The 6,225-nt window shown below is 47.1% G+C and overlaps 1 long non-coding RNA gene across 1 annotated transcript; it reads right to left on the bottom strand.

Annotated features, from left to right (window-relative positions):
* Positions 1 to 15: 15 nt before the first annotated feature.
* LOC308396977 lies at positions 16 to 5,257 on the bottom strand. The gene is made up of 3 exons (XR_013971675.1): positions 5,214 to 5,257; positions 346 to 413; positions 16 to 98 (listed from the first exon to the last, which is right to left on the bottom strand). It is a non-coding gene; the product is annotated as an uncharacterized lncRNA (long non-coding RNA).
* Between the last annotated feature and the right edge of the window lie 968 nt (positions 5,258 to 6,225).

Below are 6,225 nucleotides of genomic sequence, written 5' to 3'. Positions count from 1 at the left end.
CATAAACAGGCAGACCCTCAGCAGCAGGCTGACCTCTGACCTCTGAGACAGAGGGAGGAGTTTGTGTCAGCAGGGGACGCTGCAGCATCGCCTGAGAGCTTTAACAACAACACCAATAAACAGGAAGTGAAAGTCACACTTCTGTTGGTGTGTGTAGCAGACCTCCACCCTCTGCAGGAAGCTGAGATAAGAAGCAGCCAATCACAGAGCAGAGAGCTGTGACTTCCTGTTTTTGTACTGTGACAACAGCTCCTGGACAGAGAGCAGCTTTCTAAAGCAGAAAGAAACACTCGGTCCCTCCGTTGAGGGACGATGCTGTGAATGTCCAGGTGTCATGTGACCCACCTGATGTACAGAGTCAGGTGCTGCTGCATCCACACAGATCCATGTGAAACAGCTGGATCATGTTTGCTCTGCTGGAAACAGAAACACTGATTTAAATGAACCTGAAACGCTTCATGTATAAAGGCTCGTGCACCCACTGAGCTCTGCTCTCAGATCTGTGAGGCTTTAACAAACAACAGTTTAATCATGTGCAGCATCTTCTGTCAGTGTGGAAGGTCTCACACTTTCCTGAGTGTTGAACCCTGAACTACTGGCTGTCCATGTCAGCCTGGATATAAATACAGACCTGCCAGCTGTGATAGGCCCCTTGAACTTTCCCACATTTTGTCACATTACACAAACATGAATCAGTTTTATTGGACTTCCAGGTGAAAGACCAACACAAAGTGGTGCACACGTGAGAAGTGGAACAAAAATACATGACTCCAAACATGTTTTACAAATAAATAACTGCACAGTGGGGTGTGTGTAATTATTCAGGCCCAGAATGAGCAAAGATTTCAGTCTGTAGCTGTGCACAGCTGGTGGAGACAGACCCTGAAACACTGGCAGCTGGAGCTGCAGCTGAAGCTGCTTCTACAGTGTTGACTCAGGGCTGAATAATTTGCCTCTGATGGAGTTTCCAGTGGTGAACATCTGGCATCCTTGAACTGCTCGTCTCACAGGAGACTCAGCGAGGACGCCTCTGGTCTGCTCACTTTATCTCCACCGTCTCCACCCACATCACTGACAGCCCCACCCTGTCTCTATCTGTGACCGTTCACCCACTTTAACTAAGGTGGAGGTTTCATCAGCAGCTTCATGGTGGAGTCAAACTGTATTTGTCCGTTTACACAATAATGGTCCTCTAACTCTCACACACACACACACACACACACACACACACACACACACACACACGCACGCACGCACACACACACACACGCACGCACGCACGCACACACACACGCACACACACACACACGCACACACACACGCACGCACGCACACGCACGCACGCACGCACGCACGCACACACACACACACACAGCAGTCCTCCTATAACAAAGTCAAACTGTCAGTTAGCAGACGTGTGATCTCCACCCACGAGCTCAGAGACCTCAGAGTGTCTCCACCCATGAAGCTGATCTCTGCTCACAGATGTTTCACTCTGTGTAACGTCTTTAACAGCTTCCTCTTCCTCAGCCCTGCACTATTTTTATGCATCTGTACTCCTCCTCCTTAGTTTCAGCTCTTGGGCCTTTTTTCACTAGAGACTGTAAACGTGATCGTTGGGCTTCATGTCTGTGCTGAACACTCATTTAAGAGACTCATGAGATTCATGAGACTAAAGTCATCTCACTGTGGTCATGTAAATATAATATGGCCAATATTAAAGTTATCATATTAATCATTATTAGCTATTACAGCAGTGAACATAACTGTGTCTGATAGAATGAAGAGTCGACTGATATATGAAATATTCAGACCCTGTCATACCTGCTGTAAGTCACACAGAATAGACATCAGAGCCTTAAACAGGCTGACGTCTGCTAAATGGGTCAAACTGGGCAGAAACACAAGAAACAAGCTGCTGTGTAACCTGTAACAACAAACCCACAACACAAATGTGTGTGAGAAAATGATTACATACTGTATGTGTGACAGAGACACAGGATGTTAATATGTAAAAACATTTAATCTGGTTCATAAAGCACCAACATCAGTGACCTCAGGGGGATTATATGGATACATATGACACTGACGGAGGCAGCTGTCAATCACAGCACTGACAGGAAGTGTGGGTGTGGCCTCAGGGAGCTCTGAGGTCAGAGGGGGTGTTTCATGATGTTTGATGCTTCCTGACAGTCAGCAGCTTTGACCTTTGACCCACATGAAGCTAACATGTGACAGGACGCTCCGTGGAGATCCATCAGCACAGCAGAAACACGCTCGGGGTCATCATCATTAGAAACTTCTAATGTTAGACAAACAGCTGCAGAACATCTGGCTGAGGTTAGTTAGCTGTTAGCTGTTAGCAGAGGAAGGCCAAAGCAAAGCTGCATCCTCATCTTCCTCAGGGCTGAATAACAACAGATACTGTATACACACAGGCTGCTCTTCATCACCAGCTCCTCCTCCTCAGACTGTTTCTTCAGCAGTCAGACGCTCCTCTTCATGGCTCCTGTTCCTGAGGACACAGAGGACAGAGCAGCGCATGTGTCCACAGGACGATGTGTCTGTCTGCAGACGGTGACAGGGAGAGGGGCGGAGCAGCTGAAGGTGAACGGACACCTCCACCCCAACAAGCTTAACACAACCAACCATATCAGTATAAACAACGCTGTCTCATCCTGTAACCTCACATTAAAATATGTTTTAGAAACTGGATGAAAGAGAAGGAGGGAGGGAGAGGACTTGAGGATGTAATACAACGTCTTAAAGACACAAAGAGCTGGATGACACCCAGCTCTGTCTGTCCATGAAGCCAGAGGACACACACCAATGAGTTAAACTGCAGGAATGTCTTAAAGACATAAAGTCCAGTGTTTAACCACTGAGAGCTGAAGCTCAGCTGAGGTTTCAAAGCTGTGATATCAGCCGCTGATAAAGTGCTGTGTTCTGTTTCCAGCCGTCATCTGTAACCCAGGTCAGCCACTCTGAGGGAAACACAAGCTGCAGCAGCTCTGAGCTCAGGAAGCTATATTTATTTATCTCGTGCACAACATTGCGCCGTCATTGCGTTATATCCAGCTGCAGCTGCCACCTGTTACCTGTGACCATCACCAGGTAACGTGGGCATGTTTGCTGAATCAGCAGCAGGTGTCAAACAGCTGACAGGTGAGCAGCATGTATGCAGGTAGACTGAGGGCCTGTCGAGCTGATCGCTGGTGTCCTGAGGAAAATGTTTATGTTAGAGAAACACAAGGACACGAGAGCAGGTGGAACGAGACGACCGTTCGGTGAAAATGAGAATCTGCAGATGCAACATCTGGAGCACACAAATCTAACCGGTTAACGTGAAAACCAGTTAAACTGGAACCCCGGAGCTGTGAGCTCGGTGCACTCTGGTTCTGTGGCAGCTGTATGTGTCAAAGCCAACCCAAACACATTTTATTTTGAAAGGTAAAACTGAAACTGACCAGCATCACTCAAACACACACACATTTGGACCATTACTGACCGAGGTGACGCAGTAAGTTCATTTACTTAGGCTCAGAAGGTTAGTACAGTAATCAGATTACACCTGCTCACATCAGGTGAGTGAGAGCTACCTTTGAGTTTCCAGCAGAGGAACAAAACCAAACCCAGAACCAGAACCAGGAGAAGCCCAGAACCCAGACCTGCTACGACTGGGACCAGGAGAGAGGGAGGAGGAGGACAGGTGGATGCTGGGAGAGGAGGGGAGGGAGGACACGTAAGAGGAGGAGCAAAGTTTGTGGAGGTGCTTGGAGGAGGAGGATGGATGATTTTGGGAGGATCTGCAGGAGAGATGATGAAGATGGTTCAGTCAGTTTATTATCAGGTCACAATGTTACATCAGGTTTTAAACAGGAAGTGATGTCAGTGTTCTGACCTCTGACCCTCAGAGAGCTCTGAGGAGACTTTGCACCCTGATCAGTAGAACAGTAGAGACCTTCATCAGCCTGCGTGATGTTAGTGATGATGTGCTCTGGTTTATGACCAACAGAACTTCCTTTGATGAAGAAATAAGCTGCGACTGTGGCACCATTCCTCTGTCTGCAGCGCAGAATGACATCACTTCCTGTCCTCACAGGAAGTGCAGGGATCTCCAGGATGACAGCTTTATCTGACCATCAGAGACAAACAGAGTTAATGAGAGCAGAGTCACACAGAGACAGAGACACAGCTGGAACATCTCACCTTTAGTGTCTGATTGGACACTGAAGGAGACGTTGTCACTCTGCTGTCCAGAGGGGTCCTCACACCAGAAGGTTTCACTGGGAGCAGAAAGATCCACAACACAGTAGGAACCAAGAACCCCCCCAAAGCCTGCAGCTGCTCCACAGTCCTCAGTGAGTCCTCCTCTGGTCCTCTTCACTGTCCATCCATCAGCTGTCTGTCCATCATCAACACAACTCAGAGACACTGAAGAAGATCCTCTGAAGACCTGCTGAAGGTTTGGACTGACAGACAGAGACACTGGAGGACACACAGAGGTGATGAAATCATAACTATGTGTTGATTAAAGTCTAATATAAGCACAGTGCTGGGGTGCAGGGCTGTTAAATGCTGCTGACATGTTATACACTCTTATGTCTACATCAAGCTTTTAGCCTCATAATAAACAGATATTTGTGTTTGTCTTCAACATTCAGATCTTAGAGATGATTTGATGTGTGCATCAGCAGCATCACTAATGGAAGCACTTTAACGTGGAAAAATCTCCCTTATCTCAGCTGTGATCTTTGGCTTTCAGAGGAACAAAGTGTGTTTTCTGTAAAGCTCAGATGGAACTTGGAGGACTAACATGCAAACTGAGGCTGTGTTCAGGACTCTGTCACACTGGTGATGAAGAGCGGCACCAGCAGAGTGTGCACACACAACGCTCTCTGCTAATCACACATTCATTTCAAGAGTTTTCATTTACAAATGTTTGAGGAAATGGTTCATCAGCTCTGACTGTAGAGAAATGTTAGAATATGAAGAAGCTTATTTATTGTAATTCAAGCTCTTCAAGTCCAATGAATCACTTGAACAAAGGTAAGTGTTGAACTGTCACACACACACACACACACACACACACACACACACACACACACACACACACACACACACACACACACACACACACACACACACACACACACACACACAGTGTATTTGTGTTCTTGTTGGAGTCTCACTGATTCACTTCATCTCCTCACCTGCAGAAACAGTCGGTGCAGACAGCAGCAGCACACACACACCTGCAACAGGAGGTCAGAGGTCACTAAAGGTCAGAGGCTCCTCCACCACCTTGTGTACCTGCACAGGTGAGGAGCTTCTTTCTCTGTGTGAATGTGACCAAACAGTAACTGCAGTCATTACAAAACAACATGACAGTTAGAACCGTTAGGAGGGAGCAGAGATACGCAGAGATAAGGAAATGCTGCAGGCGTTGTGATACTGTATCACAACGCCTGAGAGGAGTCTCAGAGGAGAACTGTAGCTCAGAATTAAACAAGTTTTTTTAAGCAAAACCATTAATAAATAACTAACCACATGTGCTTAATCAGCCAACGCCTCGGAGGACAGCAGGGAGAATTTGAATACTCTCCAACAACTGCTGCTTCAGAGAGATAGTTATGAAGAAAGACCCGTCCAAGAACTAGACACCACCCTCCAGAAGAAATCGCCCAGTAGACTCTCCTAGTACAACATCGTCGGCTGGCAAACACAATCTATAAGCGACTGTCCAGCTTCGGTGTGAGGCTGTGGAGGAGATTTTACACCATGACTGTAAAGCCCTTTGGGAGTTCAGCCAGCAGCAGGTGGAAACACTCAGTGATGAAAACACCTCACCGAGGGACCTGGTCAGCTCTCTTACTGAGAATGTGACCCGGCTTCATATAGAAAAGAAAACAGACTGCCATTGATCTCCAGGCCACGGATCACTTTGTGTGTTTGTCACACTCCAGCCTTTGATGACTGTAAACCTCAAAATGCTGCACAGCCCATATTAAAGCCGGCACTTCTTCCTTAACCAATGAGCAGTATAAATGATGAGAGTTACTGTCGCAAGGAAACAAAACATCAGAATGATTGAATGAACGACTCCGTCATCACCAGTCTACAAAGAAACAGCCCCAGCATCCACCTGCAGCTGGAAGGCCTCACCCACATGAGGAGCAGAAGAAGTCGCTTCCTCAGGTCGAAGTTAACCGTAGAGCTGAGCAG

Source organism: Rhamphochromis sp. 'chilingali' (assembly GCF_963969265.1).
Source record: "Rhamphochromis sp. 'chilingali' genome assembly, chromosome: 1".
Lineage (NCBI taxonomy): Eukaryota > Metazoa > Chordata > Actinopteri > Cichliformes > Cichlidae > Rhamphochromis > Rhamphochromis sp. 'chilingali'.
This window is presented reverse-complemented; position numbering and strand designations above follow the sequence as displayed.